Source organism: Heterodontus francisci, chromosome 7 (genome assembly GCF_036365525.1).
Source record: "Heterodontus francisci isolate sHetFra1 chromosome 7, sHetFra1.hap1, whole genome shotgun sequence".
In the NCBI taxonomy this organism is placed as follows: domain Eukaryota; kingdom Metazoa; phylum Chordata; class Chondrichthyes; order Heterodontiformes; family Heterodontidae; genus Heterodontus; species Heterodontus francisci.
In genome coordinates, this window is record NC_090377.1 from 116,454,614 (window position 1) to 116,473,868 (window position 19,255).

Sequence of the window (19,255 nt, forward strand, 5' to 3'; positions counted from 1 at the left end):
CTCCATTTATGGTGGGACTCCAACCTAACTCTCGCTTTAAATTTGTATTCATAATGGTACACTCCATAAAACCTTTCGAAACACATTTTTTAACCCTCCTTTCAGTTGATAGAGAATGCTGCTAACTTGTTGCTTGCCTTGATGTGCATTGTCTTAACCACATACAATTCATGGGGTCATTAGAAACTGCCCAGATAGATAACATCCCATTGCACATATCCGCACTGTGAATGGCCACTCAGATTTCCATGTTGGAGAAAGGAGGGATGCAATCCATTGACTACTGCAGCTGTAGTTGTGTTCTTCCACAAGGAACTAGGTGATTATTATAGAATCATAGAATGGTTATAACACAGAAGGAGGCCGTTCAGCCCGTCATGTCAGTGCCGGGTCTCTGCAAGAGCAACTCACCGAGTCCCACTCCCCTGCCTTTTTCCCATAGCCCTGCAAATTCTTTCTCTTCAGAGAATTATCCAATTCTCTTTTGAAGGCCTCAGTTGAATCTGCCTCCATCACACTCTCCGTCAGTGCATTCCAGATCTTAACCACTCTCTGCGTAAACAGGTTTTTCCTCATGTTGCTGTTGCTCCTTTTGCCATTCACCTTATATTGATATCTTCTGGTTCTGGATCTTTCGGCCAATGGGAACAGTTTCTCCCTATCTACTCTGTCCAGACCCCTCATGATTTTGAACTTCTCTGTCATATCTCTTAATCTTCTCTTCTCCAAGGAGAACAGACCCAGTTTCTCCAACCTGTTCCCGTAACTGAAGTTCCTAATCCCTGGAACCATTATCGAGAATCATTTCTGCACCTTCTCTAATGCCTTAACATCCTTCTGAAAGTGTGGTGCCCAGAACTGGACACAATATTCCGGTTGAGGGCAAAGCAGTGTTTTATACAGGTTTATCATAACTTCCTTGTTCATGTACTCTAAGCTCCTATTTATAAAGCCCTGGATCCCTATGCTTTATTAACTGCTTTCTCAACCTGCCCTGCAACCTTCAATGATTTGTACACATATACCCCCAGGTCCCTCTGCTCCTCCATCCCCTTTAGAACCTTTAATTTATATTGCCTCTCCTTGCTCTTCTTACCAAAATGAATCACTTCACACTTTACTGCATTAAATTTCATTGCCACTTGTCCGCGCATTCTACCAGCCTGTCGATGTCCTCTTGAAGTTTATCACAATCCTCCTCACAGTTCACAATGAAACTTTCGTTTCATCTGCAAATTTTGAAATTGTGCCCTGTACATCCAAGCCTAGGTCATTAATATATATTGAGAAAAGCAGGGGTCCTAACCCCGGACCCTGGGGAACACCACTATATACCTTCCTCCAGTCTGAAAAGCTACCATTCACAACTACTCTGTTTCCTGTCACTCAGGCAATTTTGTATCCGCACTGCTACTGTCCCTTTTATTCCATGGACTCTAACTTTGCTGACAAGCCTGTTATGTGGCACTTTATCAAATGCCTTCAGTCCTATATATTCCCAAATATTATAGTCTGTCTTATCAAATTGTTTCCATTGCTTCAACAGTTGTCTAGCTTCTTTGGTTATTCTTGATGACTGTCCTAGGTCACAATATTGGGAAGCTTTCTGTGGAGACATTTTTTAAATGTAGATTACTTTTTTTTTAAAAAAAGGAGGTTGCTGCTGGAAAATGAGCAGACAGGTTCCCTGAATGTTTCAGTGGCAACTACATGTCTGGTATGGTTCTGAGCGATGCAGTCAAGAAGGGATTTGGGTTTACATCTAAGTTTATGCTGTTAGCTCTCAGCTCAGGCAGTAGCTGAGGCACTTCACTTATCCTTGTTGCACCTGGGCTTGTTCAGTCGGAGGAGGTAGGGGAGGTCCTAAATGAATACTTTGCTTCAGTATTTACCAGTGAGAGGGACCTGGTCGTTTGTGAGGACAGCGTGTAACAGGCTGATATGCTCGAACAGATTGAGGTTAAGAGGGAGGATGTGCTGGAAATTTTGAATGATATGAGGACAGATAAGTCCCCGGGGCCAGACGGGATATACCCAAGCTTATTACGGGAAGCGAGGGAAGAGATTATTGCGCCTTTGGCGATGATCTTTGCGTCCTCACTGTCCACTGGAGTAGTACCGGATGATTGGAGGGTGGCAAATGTTGTTCCCTTGTTCAAGAAAGGGAATAGGGATAACCCTGGGAATTATAGACCAGTCAGTCTTATGTCGGTAGTGGGCAAATTATTGGAGAGGATTCTGAGAGACAGGATTTATGATTATTTGGAAAAGCATGGTTTGATTAGAGACAGTCAGCATGGCTTTGTGAGGGGCAGGTCATGCCTCACAAGCCTTATTGAATTCTTTGAAGATGTGACAAAACACATTGATGAAGGAAGAGCAGTGGATGTGGTGTATATGGATTTTAGCAAGGCGTTTGATAAGGTTCCCCATGGTAGGCTCATTCAGAAAATGAGGCATGGGATCCAGGGAAAGTTGGCTGTCTGGATACAAAATTGGCTGGCCCATAGAAGACAGAGGGTGGTAGTCGATGGAAAGTATTCAGCATGGAGCACGGTGACCAGTGGTGTTCCGCAGGGATCTGTTCTGGGACCTCTGCTCTTTGTGATTTTTATAAGTGACTTGGATGAGGACGTGGAAGGCTGGGTTAGCAAGTTTGCTGATGCCACGAAGGTTGCTGGAGTTGTGGATAGTGTGGAGGGCTGTTGTAGGTTGCAACGGGACATTGACAGGATGCAGAGCTGGGCTGAGAAGTGGCAGATGGAGTTCAACCTGGAAAAGTGTGAAGTGATTCATTTTGGAAGGTCGAATTTGAATGCAGAATACAGGCTTAAAGACAGGATTCTTGGCAGTGTGGAGGAACAGAGGGATCTTGGGGTCCATGTCCATAGATCGCTCAGAGTTGCCACCCAAGTTGATAGGGTTGTTAAGAAGGTGTATGGTGTGTTGGCTTTCATTAACAGGGGGATTGAGTTTAAGAGCCGCGAGGTTATGCTGCAGCTCTATAAAGCCCTGGTTCGACCACACTTGGAATATTGTGTTCAGTTCTGGTCGCCTCATTATAGGAAGGATGTGGAAGCTTTAGAGAGGGTGCAGAGGAGATTTACCAGGATGCTGCCTGGACTGGAGGGCATGTCTTACGAAGAAAGATTGAGGGAGCTAGGGCTTTTCTCATTGGAGCGAAGAAGGATGCGAGGTGACTTGATAGAGGGGTACAAGATGATGAGAGGCATAAATAGAGTGGATACCCAGAGACTTTTTCCCAGGGTGGAAAGGGCTATCACCAGGGGGCATAATTTTAAGGTGATTGGAGGAAGGTTTCGGGGAGATGTCAGAGGTAGGTTCTTTACACAGAGAGTGGTGGTGCGTGGAATGCACTGCCAGCGGTGGTGGTAGAAGCAGATACATTAGGGGCATTTAAGTGACTCTTGGATAGGTACATGGACGATAGTAGAATGAAGGGTATGTAGTTAGTTTGATCTTAGAGTAGGTTAAAGGGACGGCACAACATCGTGGGCCGAAGGGCCTGTACTGTGCTGTACTGTTCTATGTTCTAATTGCCCGGGATTCCCAATCTTGATCAATTGTCAGTGTTCTCTAGTAGAAAGTGTTTGTCAGCTGAGGGCCAGATTGGGCTTCAGCTGCAGTGACCCCACAAAGAACCCATTTCCACCTGCTGTTCAGGTTCAGATATGGAGGATGGTCAACTTGGGCGAGGTTGAGAGAGCTGCTTGCACTCTTGAAACATGAGCATGAGCCAGCACCTTCAGGAGAGGAAGGTGGAGGAAATTGCCACAAATGTAAGAGAAGAAAATGAGTTAGAAAGCATTTCAGCATGCAGGAAAGAATGACTTGGATTTATGTAGCATCCTTCACATCCTCAAGACATCCCAAAATGCTTTACAGCCAATTAAGTACCTTTGTAGTGTGGTCACTGCTGTAATGTAGAAAATGCAGCAGCCAGTTTGCACACAGCAAGGTCGCACAAATAGAAATGTGCTACTGACCAGATAATCTGTTTTAGTGATGTTGGTTGAAGGATAAATATGACCTGGACACCGGGGAGAACTCCCCTGCTCTTCTTCAAAATAGTGTAGTGGAATCTTTTACATTCAGCCCAGAGGGCAGAAGGGGCCTTGGTTTACTGTCTCAGGCGAAAGGTGCCATCTCCGATGGTACTGCATTAAAGTATCAGCCTAGATTTTGTGCTGAAGTCTCTGGAATGGGGCTTGAAAGAAGGCAAGAGTATGACCTAATGTGGAAAGCTGATGGCCATCATAGAGGAGACAGTTTAGTATTCTCCCTCCTCCGCTGAAGAAGCAAGTCTGAAGAAGCACACGCTTGCCTCACCTGAGTCTTTAATTGACAGTGTGGCATTTTTTCTCTTTGAACTACTTATGCAATTAATGTCTCTTCATTTTTTTTGTCGACCTATTGGGCCTTTATTTCTTCATCTTGCAATTTGTATTTTATCCAGAATGATTTTATTTAAAGAGCTTCATTTAGTTGATTTTTTTTGTCAGGAAAAAGGAAAATTAAGGTTTTTGACCAGCCTCAATTGTACTGTACACTCTTCCCTTCTTGACATTCCATTAACATTAATTTAAATTGTTCTAATTTATTGCAAATTGACATATGGCTGGTGTAGGCTCATTGGATTATTTTGGTGCATCTGTTTGCAAAGCCTTTTGACACCTGGTGTGCTCCCAACCATGCAGATCGTCTGTCAGCTTCAATAGTACAGATGAACTCATTACGTGTTCCTGCTTTCTGTGTTTTAAAAACCCTCCATGGAGGTCAGCAATGTTCTGCCGAAGAGGTGTTGGAAAACACAACTGAGGGGCCAAGAATCTGAGTTTGGGTGTTACCCTCAATACACCTTGAAGCTTCTTTGCTCTCCGAGGTTGAGTTTTGGTGGTCCTTGACTTAGTCACAAGGTAGAGGGTGAGAAAAGGGTGGTCGTCAGCCTGCTCCTTCTGTAGACCATGTTTAACCTACAGTATCAGCATCTCCGCCCTACTTCTTTAAATTTCTGAGTGCAGGTTTGCAAAGTTCATTCCTGATCCAAAGGTAATCAGACAAAACTGCAGAGTTTTTCTTCATCGTTGATGACATTTCCTCCATCTGAGCAACATAGGAACTATTTGTTTCAGTGATGATCACTGTCCATACTCGTTCCTTCAGTGCTGTTCCTCAGTAAATAAAAAGCATGAACTGCTTCTGCTTTTTTACATCTTTACTCTTGGTTGCTGCTTCTTTGTTCTGTATTTGTGCTCTCTAGTTTTCTATCTACAATGCAATTAACACTCAGCTTACGTCTATATTTCATACCTGCCAATCAAGGAAAGAAGCAAATACTGACCAATAACTTTAAAACAAGCTGGCACAGCCTGAAGATAGCGAGCTGGAAACATCTGAATGCCTGTGCCATGTAGTTATATTGAGTGAGCTTGGCATAATTTAAGATACAGGTTTGCCTAGTATTCCAACACTTGCATAGTAGATGATTGTGGCAAAAATGTTCCCAATTTTCTCTCATTTCTTGCAGGGAACGTACCAGGGCTATTGTGGCTATCTGATTGTCTCTGTGACACCATATTAACAATTTAACAAAGACAGTTCTCTCCTTCCCCCACCGCCAGTTTACAAAAGTGTTCTTGTCCTCCTCAAGTTGAGAGACAATCTTCTCCCAGTTCATTCTGACATTCTTCTTCCCTCCCTAGTTCACACCGACATTCTCTTGCCCTCTCTTCTCCCCCCTTCCCCCCGCCCAACCCCAACCCCAGTTAACACTGGCGCTGTTCTCCAATTCTCTCTGTCTACAACTGACAATGCCAGTTCTTGTTTCCATTTATCTCTTGACTCTGTTGCTTTGGGGTCCGGAGATCAGCTGGGGGCAGGGATCACTGATTTTGCGTGATTAAGAATTCCATCAGTTTTGATTCCCCACGTTGCAGGGTCAGATACAGGTGAGGGACGATTCTGGGAGAGGTGTTGATATGTAGTTACAAATGTGGATAAGGAGATACAGAGTCTGGGATGCTGGCTTTGCCCAAGATAAAACAGGGGGAATTGGCATCTATAATATTACAGTGTATGGAAAAAATGAAAAATGAAAAAAAACCTCTTTCGTCCATAATTTGGTTTAATAACTCAATTAATTTAATTGCTGAACATGAGAGACAAAAGGGAAGTAAAGTCCAATCAACGTTGAAAGACTGATTTTCAAAAATGGATTCAGCTCCGTATGACTGATAGATTGGAATAGTTTCATTAAAATTGTTTAAAAATGTCAGAAGAATATAAAATCGTGGAATCATGCGGCACAGAAGGAGGCCATTTGGCCCATCATGTCTGTGCTCATTGAAAGAGCTATCAAATTAGTCCCACTTCTCTGCTCTTTCCCCATACTCCTGCAGAGTTTTCCTTTTCAAGTATATTTATAAAGTTTGAACTTGGAAAAGACAATTTGGCTTGTCCTGACCAAACATTCAAATGGGCCATAATACCTTTGACTCTTGCAATTTATCTGTATCAAAGGAGATGAATAATTTTGGGTAAAATTTCAGAGAACAAGCTAAAACCTTTCTGATGGCAGTGAAGTAAATTTTGCAGTACCTTTGTTTAGAAGCCCAAATTTATACTTGCAATAGGTTTGCATATTGAATTTTAATATGGTTTTTTATCTGCTTATACAGAGGGGGACAGGGAGAGTGTAGGCAGGATACCTAGAAACCGTGCAGTGACAGGTTTTGTAGTTAATGAAATGCTGTCAATTCAATTCCGATGCTGCCTGTCACTGGCAAAAGAATACCTTGTTGTCAGTACGGTATCACACATGGCCTGTGGGTTTTATATTGTCTGATTCTGGATTCTTTCCAGTTGACATGCATTAATGGTGCTGAAGTATGAATAATATTTAGATGAATTTACTGTCCAGGATAGTTGTTAATCGTGGGCTTTGTCACGAGTATTACAATGTGACTTTACTTATCTGGCTTTCTCTTTGTATTCAGTAGATCTTTGCCGTGTTTCATTACATCAGTGTTCATACATTATGCAGACAAATGCTAAAAGAGAATGCATATCCATGCCTCATTTGAAATAATTAGAAAAATAATGGATGATGGAGGTGTCTGGAGCCTGCTGCCATGGCAACAACAGCAGAAGAGGTGCAGCTTTATCTGCTAATGAAGGAGCGCAAAACGGCTTGAATTATATTGTCATCAACTAAAAAATATGGCTGATAATGTGAATTAAAAATGTACTAACGGTTTAAAAAATGAATATACATAAACCATACGTTGGTGTTCTCGTGAGTTGTTAGAAAATCAGTCACTGAAGAGCTATTAAGGGAAAGAGTGGGAAAGAAAGCTGATCGCATCCGTGTTGTGAAATACTAGTAGAGTGATTTCTTTGTCACGTTTCTGGTTGTTTTATGATCATAGAATCAATGATTGATAGAGAACAGAAGGTGGCCATTCAGCCCATCATGACTGTGCCGGTTTTTTTGAAAGAGCTATCCAATTAATCCTACTTCGCTGCTCTTTTAGCCTGAATGTATTCTGTGCGCTTGGATATTGATATTTTCCTGATAGGTAAATTGTGAGTAGCCATGCAGAACTGTAAATGACTCTACTTGCAGTTATTTTCTTGATTTGTGCTTGTTAATGCAGCGATTCATTCATTCATTCATGGGATGTGGGTGTCACTGGAAAGGCCAGCATTCATTGCCTTAGTGGCTAGGCTGTTTCAGAGGATTGTTGAGAGTCAATCACATTGGTATGGGTCTGGAGTCACATTTCGGCCCGACTGGGTAAGGACAGCAGATTTCCTTCTCTAAAGGACATTAGTGAACCAGGTGGGTTTTAAAATAACAGTCTGATATCTTCATGGTCGCCATTACTGAGACGAGCTTTTTATTCCAGATTTACTGAATTCAGTTCGCAAACTGCTGTGGTGGAATTTGAACTATTAGTCTAGGCTGCTGGATTACTGGTCCAGTAGCATAACCATTATGCCACCATGCCCACTACTGAATCCTTCAATGCACTTTGAGGAACTCAGAAGGCAATATCTGGAAATTGGGCAAGGTTTTAAAATGGAAAGAACAAGCCCGTATATTAGGATAGTGTTTGTTTGTTTGGAGTCCTCTGAACAGGCATTTGTACATATGTTGGTTGATATGGATAATCTGGGAAATCTAAACAAATGAAAAGGATACACCAGCGGCCAGTTTAGTTTTTTTTTTTGAGTATTGTCTAAATGTAGAAAACTTAGACGAGATGGGCTGAAAAGTGGATAAATCCTCAGGCCCAGATGAGATGTATCCCAGGCTGTTATGTGAGGCAAGGGAGGAGATAGCAGGGGTTCTGACATGAATTTTCAAATCCTCTCAGGCCACAGGAGAGGCACCAGAGGACTGGAGGACAGCGAATGTGGTAGCATTATTCAAGAAGGGTAGGAGGGATAAACCAGGTAATTATAGGCCGGTGAGTCTAACATCAGTGGTTGGGAAAATATTGGAAAAAATTCTGAGAGACAGGATTAATCTCCACTTGGAGAGGCAGGGATTAACCAGGGATAGTCAGCATGGCTTTGTCAGGGGGAGATCATGTCTAACTAACTTGATTGAATTTTTCGAGGAGGTGACTAGATGTGTCAATGAGGGTAAAGCAGTAGATGTAGTATACATGGATTTCAGTAAGGCTTTTGATAAGGTCCCGCATGGGAGATTGGTTAAGAAGGTAAGAGCCCATGGGATCCAGGGCAATTTGGCAAATTGGATCCAAAATTGACTTAGTGGCAGAAGGTAATGGTCGAGGACTGTTTTTGCTATTGGAAGCCTGTGACCAGTGGTGTACCACAGGGATCGATGCTGGGACCCTTGCTGTTTGTTGTGTACATTAATGATTTAGCAGTGAATATAGGAGGTATGATCAGTAAGTTCGCAGATGACATGAAAATTGGTGGTGTTGTAAATAGTAAGGAGGAAGTCCTTAGATTACAGGACGATATAGATGGGCCGGTAAGATGGGCAGAGCAGTGGCAAATGGAATTTAATCCTGAAAAGTGTGAGGTAATGCATTTTGGGAGGACTAACAAGGCAAGGGAATATACAATGGATGTTAGGACCCTTTCTTTTGGGCCTCCTTATCTCGAGAGACAATGGATACGCGCCTGGAGGTGGTCAGTGGTTTGTGAAGCAGCGCCTGGAGTGGCTATAAAGGCCAATTCTGGAGTGACAGGCTCTTCCACAGGTGCTGCAGAGAAATTTGTTTGTTGGGGCTGTTGCACAGTTGGCTCTCCCCTTGCGCCTCTGTCTTTTTTCCTGCCAACTACTAAGTCTCTTCGACTCGCCACAATTTAGCCCTGTCTTTATGGCTGCCCGCCAGCTCTGGCGAATGCTGGCAACTGACTCCCACGACTTGTGATCAATGTCACACGATTTCATGTCGCGTTTGCAGACGTCTTTATAACGGAGACATGGACGGCCGGTGGGTCTGATACCAGTGGCGAGCTCGCTGTACAATGTGTCTTTGGGGATCCTGCCATCTTCCATGCGGCTCACATGGCCAAGCCATCTCAAGCGCCGCTGACTCAGTAGTGTGTATAAGCTGGGGATGTTGGCCGCTTCAAGGACTTCTGTGTTGGAGATATAGTCCTGCCACCTGATGCCAAGTATTCTCCGAAGGCAGCGAAGATGGAATGAATTGAGACGTCGCTCTTGGCTGGCATACGTTGTCCAGGCCTCGCTGCCGTAGAGCAAGGTACTGAGGACACAGGCCTGATACACTCGGACTTTTGTGTTCCGTGTCAGTGCGCCATTTTCCCACACTCTCTTGGCCAGTCTCTTGGACCCTAGGAGATACATAAAGTCAGAGGGACCTTGGTGTACTTGTCCATAGATCACTGAAGGCAGCAGCACAGGTAGATAAGGTAGCTAGGAAGGCATATTGGATACTTGCCTTTATTAGCCGAGGCATAGTATATAAGAGAAGGGAGCTTACGATAGCGCTATATAAAACGCATTGTTAGGCCACAGCTGGAGTACTGTGTACAGTTCTGGGCCACACTATAGGAAGGATGATTGCACTGGAGAGGGTGAAGAGGAGATTCACCAGGATGTTGCCTGGGCTGGAGAATTTCAGCTATGAAGAGAGACTGGAAAGGCTGGGGTTGTTTTCCTTGAAGCAGAGAAGGCTGAGGGGGGGACCTGATTGAGGTGTACAAGATTATGAGGGACATTGATAGGTTAGATAGGAGAAAACTTTTTCCCTTAGCGGAGAGGTTAAGAACCAGGGGGCATAGTTTTAGGGTAAGGGGCAGGAGGTTTAGGGGAGATTTGAGGAAACATTTTTTCATCCAGAGGGTGGTTGGAATCTGGAACATACTGCCTGAAGAGGTAGTGGAGGCAGGAACCCTCACAACATTTAACAAGCATTTAGATGAGCACTTGAAACGCCATAGCATACAGGGCTACGGGCCAAGTGCAGGAATATGGGATTAGAATAGTTGGGTGCTGTATGGTCGGCACAGATATGATGGGCCGAAGGGCCTGTTTCTGTGCTGTATAACTCTATGGGTATTAGATACTGGTGCTCAGCATGGCGCATAGAATCTGATCACGCACCCTGCTTGGACCCCTCCTCTCCAGCTCTTTAAATTATCTTGTAAGGTAGCAGAACAAAGTGTAGTTAGAGATGACTAATACATAGATAGAGAAGGCTAGGAAAGGTTCTTTACCACTATGAATGTAATATGTTCTCGACATTACCTTGTATACTGTCATTTCAGATACCTGTCTGCACCTCCAAACGACCATATCCAGGGTTCTGACACTCTCAGGATGGATGTAGCCCCTGCCCCAAATTAGAAATTGCTTAAGCTGTGTAATTGAGTTTGAACATACCACTGGCTTTAAGTTGGGGGGTTTTTTTTGAAAGAGGAGGCTTGGTATAAATGCAAGGCAAAAATAATTTGGTTTAAATTCTGATGTAGCCAGTAGAAAATATGAGCATTATAATTCCTTTTAAGTGTAGTGGGTCAGCATGGGCAGAGAAAATCTTAACAAGACTTCCCTGAAAGAACAGCCAAAAATACTGTTATTTAAGGAGCAGATGAGTCTTAGTAACTGTTTCATTAATTTACTTTTTGTCAGGATAGCACATGTAAGAATTTGGCAGTAATGTCTTTACAGTGTAATATCCAGTTTCTATGGCTAGAATTTTTTTGTAGCCCACTGACAATGCAAAAGTTGTAAATCTAGTAGAGCACAGACTAGATCTTCACATTTCATTTTTCCTCCTCTTAATGTTGGGGCACTGCATGTTTGCCTCCACTCCCCATATTAGTGACAGAGGCATCCTACCTCCACGCTCTGTGACTCGCTCCCCAAATCTCTTTGCCTTGTTAGATCTCTCCCCACCATCAAAAGCCTCCTTCAAGTCTAATCCTCCAATAGTATGTTCACCCATGTTCCATCATCTTCCTCTGATTCCTGCTTGAGTCTGACCTGCTTCTTCCCAAACTGCCAGAGATTTTACTTCATTAATGCTGCTGTATAAATGAAAGTTGTTGCTGTGTTTGAAATTAAGGAATGTCATTGGACTAGTATGGCAGGCATACAAGTTGAGCCTGATTTGGAATATTCGATACCGATGGAATGTGCCAGAAAGAGAGGTGCACTGAGTTCCCCAGCACAAGCAATCCTAGCCTTTAACTGTGTACATACTCAGCTCCCTAAAGATTTCCTGAGGTGACTTGTGTGCTGCAGGTTTCCAATTTCCTCGACGTGTGGCAAGAAATTGCTTTGTGAGGAATCGAGCGAGAAGTGTGTTAGAAGACCAGGATTATTCTAACAGCGAGTCACCATTCTGTGCACATGCTTAAAAAAAAACCAAGAAAATATGAATGTTTTCGGTAAGTTTCCAATGGGCCCCACTTAAGTACAAAAACCAGCTTGTAACAGTTAGATCCAATCATTGCTGGTCTCCTTCAGTCTTATTGAGTAAACATGTACTAGACACGTGTTTGAGTCCTGACGAACAACAAAACAGTGAAAAGAATTTTTTTTCAAGATTCGAACTCACCACTGCAGAAATCTGTTTTGATTCAGTTTTTTTGTAGAGACACTGGGTTGCTTGAAAACCATGGAACGATGATCTATGTTTAGATAGGAACATAGGCACAGGAGGAGGTCTTTTAGCTCCTCCAGCCTGTTTGGCTATTCGTTGAGATTGTGGCTGATCTTTGACTTAACTCCATATGCTTGCCCTTGACCCATACCCAGTTAATACCTTTGGTTAACAAAAATCTATCAAGCTGTAGTTTTAAAATTAACAATTGGTCTAGCATCAATTGCCATTTGCGGAAGAGAGTTCCAAACTTCTACCCTTTGTGTGTAGAAGTGTTTCTTAATTTCACTGAAAGGTCTGGCTGTAAATTTTAGGTTATGTTCCGTAGTCCTAGACTCCCCATCCAACTGAAATAATTTCACTCTAACCACCTAACTGTTCCTCTTAATATCTTCGGCCAAATCACCCCTTAACCTTGACCAGATGCCTTCTGGAAATCCATATAAATAACTTCCATAGACATTGCCCCGTCCGCTACTTCAGTCACCTCTTCAAAAAAAATTCAACAGGTTTGTCAGGCAGAACCTACCATTTATACATCCATGCTGGCTCTCTGATCAGCTGAAAATTTGCAATGTGTTCAGTCACTTTACCTACATAGACCCTAGTAATTTCTTTATCTTCATTCACGCTGGTCACCTGCACTACAGCTCAATTCCTAGATGTCAGATGCCCACCAAAATGTCCTCTTTATGATACAAATATTGAACAGCCTGCCCATTTGTGCACATGCTCAGCCGCATTACAAATGCATTCTTATTTTCTTTTCTCCAACTTTTCTACCCTATCCTCCTCTCTGAGAGTGTTAAATCCTTGCTAGGACATGGCTTTGCAGGCTGTATTGGCCTTCTGGTGACCCTGCCTAAGTGAGCATCAATAGTGAGTGTTGTGGGCTACTAGATCACAGAGGGCAAGACAACTGTGGGTCCTTTACAGTCAGAAACAGGAGAATTTATAATGGGGAACAAAGAAATGGCAGACCAATTAAATTCATACTTTAGTTCTGTCTTCACAAAGGAGGACACAAATTACCTCCCAGAAATGTTGGGGAACATAGGATCTAGTGAGAAGGAGGAACTGTATGAAATCAGTATTAGTAGGGAAATGGTGTTAGGGAAATTGATGGGATTGAAAGCCAATAAATCCCCAGGGCCTGATGATCTACATCCCAGAGTACTTAAGGAAGTGGCCCTAGAAATAGTAGATGCATTGCAGGTTATTTTTCAAAATTCTATAGACTCTGGAACAGTTCCAACTGATTGGACGTTAGCTAATGTAACCCCACTATTTAAAAAAGGAGGTAGAGAGAAAACAGGGAATTATAGACCGGTTAGCCTGACATCAGTAGTGGGGAAAATGCTAGAGTCCATTATGAAAGATGTAATAGCAGAGCACTTGGAAAACAGTGACAGGATCGGACAAAGTCAACATGGATTTACGAAAGGGAAATCATGCTTAACAAATCTACTGGAATTTTTTGAGGATGTAACTAGTAGAAAAGATAAGGGAGAACCAGTGGATGTGGTATATTTGGACTTTCAGAAGGCTTTCGATAAGGTCCCACATAAGAGATTAGCGTGCAAAATTAAAGCACATGGGATTGGGAGTAAGTTACTGACATGGATAGAGAACTGGTTGGCAGGCAGGAAAGAAAGAGTAGGAATAAACGGGTCTTTTTCCGAGTGGCAGGCAGTGACTAGTGGGGTACCGCAGGGATCAGTGCTAGGGCCCCAGCTATTCACAATATATATTAATGATATAGATGAGGTAATTAAATGTAATATATCCATGTTTGCAGATGACACAAAGCTGGGTGGGAGTGTTAGCTGTGAGGAGGATGCAGAGAAGCTCCAGTGTGATTTGGACAAGTTGAGTGAGTGGGCAAATACATGGCAGATGCAATATAATGTGGATAAATGTGAGGTTATCCACTTTGGCAAAAACAGAAAGGCAGATTATTATCTGAATGGCGATAGATTGGGAAAGGGGGAGTTGCAGCGAGACCTGGGTGTCCTTGTGCACCAGTCGCTGAAAGTAAGCATGCAGGTGCAGCAGGCAGTTAAGAAGGCAAATGGTATGTTGACCTTCATAAGCGAGATGATCTGAGTACAGGAGCGAGGATGTCTTGCTGCAATTATACAAGGCATTGGTGAGACCACATCTGGAGTGTGCAGTTTTGGTCTCCTTATCTGAGGAAGGATGTTCCTGCTATGGAGGGAGTGCAGTGAAGGTTCACCAGACTGATTCCTGGGATGGCAGGACTGGCGTATGAAGAGAGATTGAGTCGATTAAGCTTGTATTTGCTAGAGTTTAGAAGAATGAGAGGGGATCTCATAGAAACCAACAAAATTCTAACAGGACTGGACAGACTAGATGCAGGAAGGACGTTCCCGATGGTGGGGGAGTCGAGGACCAGTAGGGGTCACAGTCTAAGTATAAGTGGTAAGCCATTTAGGACTGGAGGCAGGTTCAATTGAAGCATTCAAAAGGGAATTAGACAGTTATATAAAAAGGAAGAATGTGCAGGGTTATTGGGAGAAGGCGGGGAATGGAACTGAGGGAGTTGCTCTTTCAGAGAACCAGTGCGGACACGATGGGCCAAATGGCGGCCTCCTGTGCTGTATCGCTTCTGTGATCCTGTGAAAATGAAACAGATAACTGTCAGGTTCATATTCCAGAAGAGAACCAAGCTGAAGTATAGAGGTGATCTGAAAAAGAAAATAAGAGGGGCAAATAAAATTGATGAGAGCAGATTAGGAGGTAACAAAAGGGGACCCCCCCAAATTCTGTTATAAACATATAAATTGTATAAGGGCAGTCAAAGGAAGGGTGCAGCCAATTAGTCATAGAATAGTACAGCACAGAGGGAGGCGATTCAGCCCATTGGCTCTGCTCCAAAAGGGACCAAAAAGATTATTTTCTTGTGGAGACAGTGTGTGTGGCTGAGCCATTAAGTGAGTACTTTCCATCTGTATTCATTAAAGAGGATTAAGTTAATGCCACAGTAAAGGAGGAGGTGGCAGAGAAGTTGGATGAGATAAAAGTAGATAAACAGGAAATACTCAAAAGATTGGCAGCACTCAAAGTAGAAAGGTCACCCAGTCTGGTTGGGATGCATTCTAGGTTGCTGTGTGAAATAAGGGTGGCGTTAGCAGAGGTTCTGGCCACAATCTTCCAATCCTCTATAGTGATACAGAATTGGAAATTTTACACCCATATTTAAAAATAGGGAAGAGGGTTAAACCCGGGAACTACAGGCTAGTCAGCCTGTTGTCGGTGGGGAAACCTTTAGAAACAAGAATCCAAGACAAAATTAACTGTCACTGGAAAAATATGGGTTAATAAATGACAACCAACATGGATTTATTGAAGGGAAATTGTGTTTGACTGAGTGATTAAGTTCTTTGCATTAACAAGAGGGTTGATGAGGGTAGAGTGGTTGATGTGCATATGGACTTTCAAAAGGTGTTTCATAAAGTACCACATTATTGCCTTTTTAGTAAAATTGAAGTTAGTGGAACTGAAGGGCAGTGGTAACATCGATACAAAATTGGCTAAAAGATAGAAAGCAGAAAGTGGTGGTGAATGGTTATTTTTCAGACTGAAGGGAAGTATACAGTGGTGTCCCCCAGGGGTCGATAATAGGACCATAGCTGTTTTTGACATATATTAGTGACCTGGACTTGGGTATACAGGGCAAAATTTCAAAGTTTACAGAGAACACGAAACTCGTGAACAGTGAGGAAGATAGCAGATTTTAAGAGGATATTGATAGACTGGTGAAATGGGCCCATGGCGGATACAGTTTAATGCAGAGAAATGTGAAGTGATGCATTTTGGTAGGAAGAATGTGGAGAGGCAATATAAACTAAATGGTACAAATTATAAAAGGGTGCAGGGACAGAGAGGCCTGGGGGTTTATGTACTCAAATCTCTGAAGCTGACAGGACCAGTTGAGAAGGTCCCAGCTGCAGCATTGTGCCCAATTCTGGGTGCCACACTTCAGGAAGGATAACAAGACCCTGGGGAGGGTGCAGAGGAGATTTACTAGAATGGTACCAGGGATGCAGGATTAGGCGGAGAGACCAGAGAATCAGGGGTGTTCTCCTTAGTGCAGAGAAGGTAAAGGAGAGATTTAATACAGAAATTCAAAATCATGAATGACTTGGACCGAGTAAATAAAGTGAAACAATTGCCAGTGGCAGAAGGGTCAGTAACCAGAGGACACAGAGTTTAAGATATTTGGCAAAAGAACCACAGGTGAGATGCAGAGAATTTTTTTTATGCAGTGAGTTATGCTGATCTGGAAGGCACTGCCTGAAAGGGTGGTGCAAGCAGGTTCAATAGAAACTTTCCAAAAGGATTGGATAAATTCATGAAGGGGAAAGGTTTGCAGGAAAAGGGACTAATTGGTTAACTTTTAAAGAGCTAACACAGGCACGATTGGCTGAATGGCCTCCTGTGCTGCATCATTCCATGATTCTATATGCAACCGGTTTGATTAAAGAGGGGAGTGCAAGGTGTCGCCGAGGAAAGTATTCTTACTTGTCCAAATGTGTATGTTCCAGCAGGGACATACAAATGATGACAGACATCAAGAGACTTACTGCCTATCCCACATAACTGCGATGCCTTGTCCATCATAATATATACACTCCACCCTACCTGCAAGTATGTTGGGAAAAAAAACCTGAGAAATTCCTCTCCAATCCCCTTAAGCGATTGACTTTTGGATACCAGACAAGAGTTGGACCTGTGACATTTTTTTTAACTCTTCTTTGGTCTGGAAAGACTGAGGCTCGTGAGAGTTACATTACTGTCTTACCTGAGAAAAGACAATCTCAGCACAGAACATACCTGAATAATGCCTTATTACAATATCACGCAATGCGTTGTGACCCATCTGGGAGCCCTGTTACTTAATTGTAATGAATGGTGCAAGGCAATATGACTTTGAAGAAATATTCAAGCTACCTTTCCACTTTTAGGCTGTTCTGAAGTGGGAAGTAGTTTATTGTCCGTTTAATTGGCACCCCATCTACCACCCTAGGTGTTTACTCCCTCCACCACCGGCGCACAGTGGCAGCAGTGTGTACCATCAACAAGATGCACTGCAGCAACTCACCAAGACTCCTTTGACAAACTCGTGACCTCTACACCTAGAAGAACAAGGGCAGCAGACACATAGGAATATGTCACCTGTAAGTTCTCCACCAAGTCGCACGCCATCCTGAATTGGAAATATATCGCCATTCCTTCACTGTTGCTGGATTAAAATATTGGACCTCCATTCCTAACAGTATGAACGAGTAAAAAACAAACTGCACATGTCCGTGATGTGGGTGTTACATTAAGGAATATATATTCTTATAGCATCAATGATGCTTTTGTGATTGTATAGTCAGTGTTGTTATGACCGAGGGTGGAGGAGTGCACTGTCTTTCTGTAGTTCCACTTCTCCACGGATCTCGACATATATTTAAATGTTTTTTCCCAGTTACCAATACGGCCAATTATATACTTTATTTCTGTTTCAGAATAAACTTCCACCAACCAGCTTTCTTTAATAAACAACAAAATTATTAATTTATTATAAAACAAGACTCATTCAATAAAGATGCAAAGCTTATTACACACAGGTTGAAATATGAAAGTAAATATACATTCCCTTCTAAATAAGATAACGCACACACACCGGTTAAAGGAAAAATAAAAAAGCTTACTCTGTAGAGATCAACTTTACAAAAAAACAAAGAAGTACTTTGTCATAGAATTATACTGCACAGAAACAGGCCCTTCGGTGCATTGTGTCTGTGCTGGCCATCAAGCACCTATCTATTCTAATCCCATTTTCCAGCACTTGGCCCATAGCCTTGTATGCTATGGCGTTTCAAGTGTTCATCTAAATACTTCTTAAATGTTGTGAGGGTTGCTACCTCTACCACCCCTTCAGGCAGTGTGTTCCAGATTCCAACCACCCTCTAGGTGGAAACATTTTTCCTCAAATCCCCTCTAAACTTCCTGCCCCTTACCTTAAATCTATGCCGCCTGGTTATTGACCTCTAAATATTGGCCAAATATTTGTTAATTTGTGAAGAAAAAGGATAAGATGTGGAATTTTCCAGTTGGTCTAGTTTCTGGATTCATGTAGATAGGTGTCGCTGGACACATGCGGTTGCCACTGGGATCTTTTCAGAAGCAGTTCTTCAGGAGATCTCAAGAGAAAGTCTTGCAGAAGCTTCTCAGGAGAAATGCTGCATCAGTTTCTCCAGTTGTCACACTGGATTCTAAGGGTTTTTCAAAGAGGTGGAACAAGGTGAGCTGGTAGTCTTTCCAGTGACCTTTTTTTAAAAAAAAATCCAGCATCTCCTCAGGTATTTCCACAGTCTTTTGAACACTAGTCCTCAAAAAATATTAAAAATGGAAGCACCTTCATAACAGTGTGAACAGGGATTAAAACAGAGGATAGTGTGAAATGGGGAAAGGTTATTTATCCCATTGATTTTCATTCTTGTAACAGAATATGCTCAAATTGCACCCTTATCGACTCTATATAACAACCAAAAATAACTGTTTCAAGGAAACTAAAAGTCTTTGTGATTTATCTGACTTGAAGAGCTCTTTAATATTGCATGTTACACTATTCAACCCAAACTGATTGGTTGCATCCGCTAAAAGTGTTCCCATGGCTCAGGAGGACCGGAACTGAAGGCTTTTCAGATCAAATACTCTCTTTCTGTGCTTTTTCTTTAAAGCTGTAATTTTCACTTATAACCAGGTGTTCTTTCTGAAGGAATTGATTAGCATAGTATTAAGTGCTTTTGAGGGGTGTTACAACACTTTTTATGTGGGGGTTAGTGCTTTTGAATTGTTTTCACATTAAAGTTTATTAAAATTGTGACTAAAGACACTGAAGTATAAACTGTATTAAATAATGTGCTTACCATATATTCATGTTTCCTCATTTCTTATGTTATTTATCATGTTTCCCATGGAAAGTAGTTTGATTCTGTAATTCTCTCTTCATAACTTGGATATTAAGTCTTGGAATAATCTTGAAATTTTTGTACAAGGTGTTCAAACTACAGCCTTTTGGCTGCTGGACTCCCAAGATTGTA

General features: G+C 42.4%; 1 protein-coding gene across 1 annotated transcript in view; it reads left to right on the top strand.

Annotated features, from left to right (window-relative positions):
• agap1 (ArfGAP with GTPase domain, ankyrin repeat and PH domain 1) overlaps positions 1 to 19,255 on the top strand; it is a 727,575-nt gene that overhangs the window by 168,656 nt on the left and 539,664 nt on the right. The window lies entirely within an intron of this gene.